The sequence below is a fragment of the Macrobrachium rosenbergii genome, chromosome 44 (genome assembly GCF_040412425.1).
Source record: "Macrobrachium rosenbergii isolate ZJJX-2024 chromosome 44, ASM4041242v1, whole genome shotgun sequence".
NCBI lineage: Eukaryota > Metazoa > Arthropoda > Malacostraca > Decapoda > Palaemonidae > Macrobrachium > Macrobrachium rosenbergii.
The window spans coordinates 5,960,755-5,965,040 of NC_089784.1; the positions used below are offsets into that span (position 1 = coordinate 5,960,755).

The following is a 4,286-nucleotide window of genomic DNA, read 5'->3' on the forward strand; positions in this document are numbered from 1 at the left end:
TCAACCATATCTTTTTATATGCTATACTAAAAGACGAATCCCTGTCCTCAAAGCTAAACCGTAATACAGCGAACTCTACATCACTTGGCTGCTTGTCATTTTGAAACCAAGAAATTATTATCCTTTGTGGCGTTGTAATTATGAGACCATTGTTCGTTAAGGGTTGAAAATACTGCTCAAATTTTAACTCTCGTATGGTTCTCCCTTTGTTAGATTCGTATGCTTCTCCCTTTGTTAGATTTATATAAGAGAGAGAGAGAGAGAGAGAGAGAGAGAGAGAGAGAGAGAGAGAGAGAGAGAGAGAGAGAGAGATTCAAACAATCCATACATCGTGATCTAAGTCAATCAGCTTTGGTATTCGAGGGAGAAAATAAACAAATTGTAATTTAGTTTCAAGAGTTTCGTATTACCAGAATGATCATCCACAAAACCGGTATCCAGTCGCTAGGAAGTTCCGCAAATAGCTATCAATGGTCGTTGATCTCTAATAATCCAGGATGCAGTGCAGTGCAACTATTACCGAAGTTCTGTTCGCAGATCGACACCCTCTGCTCGACCTGCAAAGCAAGACACGGCATGAGAAAAAAAAAGGTGATTTAAGCAAAGCGTCAACCCTAAATCGACAGCATTAATTGGATTAGCTCGACAATCTAAACATCCATCGTAATTCATTTGAAATTTACGTATTTGTGCATTTCAAATTTAAATATCAATAAGTTTACTTGTACCTAGATGCATCTGAATGACAAAACTCGATTACGCTAGTAAATGACAGGTTCTGAGATGAATAATAAAAAAATAGGTTAAACAGCTGATCCACTTCCAAGCAAAGCCTATATAAATGAACTGAATTAAACTTGATTACGCTAGTTAATGAAAAATTCTGAAATTAAAAAACAAACTACATAGGTTAAAGAGCTAATACACTATCCAGTTAAAGCCTACATAAGAAGGTTAAAGAGCTAATCCACTTAAATTAAAGCCTACATGCAAGTACAACTAAAAAGATTGATAGGTTTATTTTTTTCTTCTTTTGCAAGCCCCCTTTGTTGACATACGGTAAATACTACCGTATGTCAAACGGGAATCCTCCCCCATCGGAGGCTCCGCCCCTAATAGGGGAGGAATAGCTTGCAAAAGTTTTTAAAGAAGAAGTTAAAAGGTACTCACCATTTCCACTGGTATAGTTACCAAATCCATAATCCTGTATTACTCATGATTACGGTCAACTCCCGTCCATCGCTCCACTACATCTGAAAAGACCGTGAAATAATAACATACAGAATATTTTAGGCCAAAGAGCTTCAAAATATCACGTGTATGAAGTAGATGGCATGGTATTTTATAAACCCTACCTATTAAAAAAAATTTATGGAGAATACAGTTTTGTATGGGTACGTGTATTTAAAAATAAATCTCTACAGAGAGCTTTCGGGAATCTGTTCAGTCACCCTTTTCAATCTGACTGAAAAGTGGAATCGAACAGATTCCGGAAAACTCTCTGTAAAGATTTGTTTTGAAATATATGTACCCATATATAACTGTGGATTTGTTTCACCATTTCAAGACTCATGCAGCTATGAGTATTTTTAAATCAAATTATATGTAGAAAGAAATGCCGAAACTCACCTTCAAAGACTATATCTGCCCAGCCCGAAAACTACAAACTATTCGCGCACTGCAAGATAAAAGTACCAACTGACAGCCAACGAGAGCTTGCTCACTCTTTCACCGAACACCGATTTCCAAGACCCCGTCGACAGTTCTACTAAAACATCTCAGGCAGCTCAGCTCGACGTTCCAGCTTACACAGCAACGCAGGCCAAGGACGATAAAACCCAACAGCACACAGCTGTAGTACCATCTTCCAGACTACTACACAATTGATCGCTTCTTTTCCTATTTATACCCGATTGTTACCGCTCACAGTTGACTAAGGATTTCACTGATATTTCCGTCCATTAATTTGTCATAGTAAGCCCTTGTTGTTAAAGTCGATGGTCGAATCTAAATGAATTTGCATTATAATTTCATTTGTAACAAAAAGAACCCATCTTCATTGCTGCCTGAGTCACAGTGAATGGATGAGAGCCGTTCGGGAAGGGAAAACTACCCTTTTCAGAGTCCTTTGTTGTGCATGAATATGATTAGGACATAATAAACGAAACTAATCTTTAATATATAGATATAATGTACCCTTGCTTTCAGGAACTGTAATATAGCTTAGCTGTACAATGGCCAGCATAAATAACACTCATATTTCATTAGAAAGGCAATTGATCAGATGTTAATAGTGATAAAAAATATATATCTTTATTACTTGATTATTTTCAATTATTCTGTTATTTTACTTTTTAAACACTCAGTGGATATTTTAATATTTTAGATTTGAAGTGCACTGAAATTACCATCCTGGCTTGAAAACTAGTTTAAAATTTTTTTCTTTTATTCGTGTTAGTACACACCAGGATTATAGTATGGCAAATACGAAACGTGCTTCACATGATGATATGCTAATGTTTCAAAGTCCATTTTTATGCACTAAGTTTATACATTTGTTGGTGAACTGATTTACCTGAAATGACATTACAAATATTTGGAAAGTTCTGCAAGAAAAAGTTTTGCTACATATTTATCCAAAGCGTTTAAAGAAAACTATATAGTACCTCATGAAAGAGGATGTAATATAAATTAATTTTGTGGCAGAAAGTTTTGTCCGTCATTAACGACGCCGATATGTATGTAGGTAGTGTGTTTTGATGTAAGACTTTAATGCAAAATGTGGATAAATTTGAGTGCCCTTCCCAGCAAAACTTCCACGAAACTAGCTGCTTCGAAGCTTCTTCCGCACACATATTCTCTTCCACATCCTGTGTATAAAGCTTTAGTCTTCTATAATACCTCTTCATGCCATTCAAAATTACTGTGATCCATCATTTCATTCCTAACCTTCTGACCATTTCTACATACTTCCATATTTCTCAGCTTACCATATCTTCTTACGCCTTATTTGCTATGAGAAGAGTTCATCCCAATGACTTTAACTTATTCCTATTCGCATCCAACATCCATAACTCATTTCCCTAAAATTGAGTAGTTTTAACAATCCCTTCGTATATTCCTTGGCATCTGCAAGTACTACAAGTATTTTTCGTTTTTTTTTATAGCTACTAACTCCTAGCTTCACTTCGCCTGTGAATCACCTCTTCTCTCGTTCTGTTATTGTTCATTATATTTGCTCCAAAAGTCCTATATGAATCCACCCCTTTAACCGTACTTATGCTCAGATATAATCTCGACTTTTAAACTCCTAAACTAGCTTCTGTTCTTAATGAGTACTGGATTATCTGCAGGAATCATCCATTACATACTACATTCACAACTCATCATCCAACTTTTTTGCTAAGGTCTGAGATTTTTTTTTTATTAAACTAAATGATTATATATTATTTAATCATGGTTTGGTCATCCAGATGATTACGATTAGTTTAACTATATCGACTGAGAATATTTACCGTCAGCTCCAAAAAGACAGGATGTTGAGTTCATTTTCTTTGACCTCTCACATATAAGACTTATTTCAGTTTTAATGGATAACCTTTCTTAAATCACTCCAGCCATCATAAATTACAGCTGACTGTTATATAACTAAAAAAACATTCTACATACATTTCCGATAAGGAAGTATGAGGATACTAAATGTCCAATCAGTAGCATCGCAAGTGAAAAATGTACTTTAACTTACATATGTATTTTAATATAACAAAAGAAGACAAAATCCATTGACCTCTGCAGTTACAGCATGTTGCTCAACATACCCTAGGGGTATCCGGGGAGCTTCTGAGTAAATGAAATTGTAGTTGCTATAATAACCTCAGATAATCTGAAGGGTTGAAATAAAGTCAGCAAAGGTTAAAGTAGTAACTCGACCTGCTTAAAGGGAAGGTGTCCATTTGCGCAGAGGAAGCAGACCGAACGATACAATAATAATTATTTCATAAGCAAAGTCTGAAACAGGAAATTTTATGCACATTTCATATGTTTTTCATCTTTAATTATAAATTGTTACCTGCTTGAAATAAGTTGGATGTTGTATTTGGCTGGCAATAAGAATAGGCCTAATCATTTTTATTCTATCTAAAGAAAAGTTTTAACGGCCGACGGCATGGTCCATTCAACAGAATTTTATCTCACTGATAGATTATAATTAGTATATTTTATTTGATATGAACTCAACTGAACGGCATATTGTTTCACCCCCGTGAGCTTTTGCAGTTTATAATAAT

At 35.2% G+C, this 4,286-nt stretch overlaps 1 long non-coding RNA gene across 1 annotated transcript; it reads right to left on the reverse strand.

Annotated features, from left to right (window-relative positions):
* Window positions 1–385: 385 nt before the first annotated feature.
* LOC136829127 (uncharacterized) lies at window positions 386–1,799 on the reverse strand. Its single transcript, XR_010850303.1, has 3 exons — window positions 1,630–1,799; window positions 1,171–1,253; window positions 386–557 (listed from the first exon to the last, which is right to left on the reverse strand). It is a non-coding gene; the product is annotated as an uncharacterized lncRNA (long non-coding RNA).
* Window positions 1,800–4,286: the final 2,487 nt, after the last annotated feature.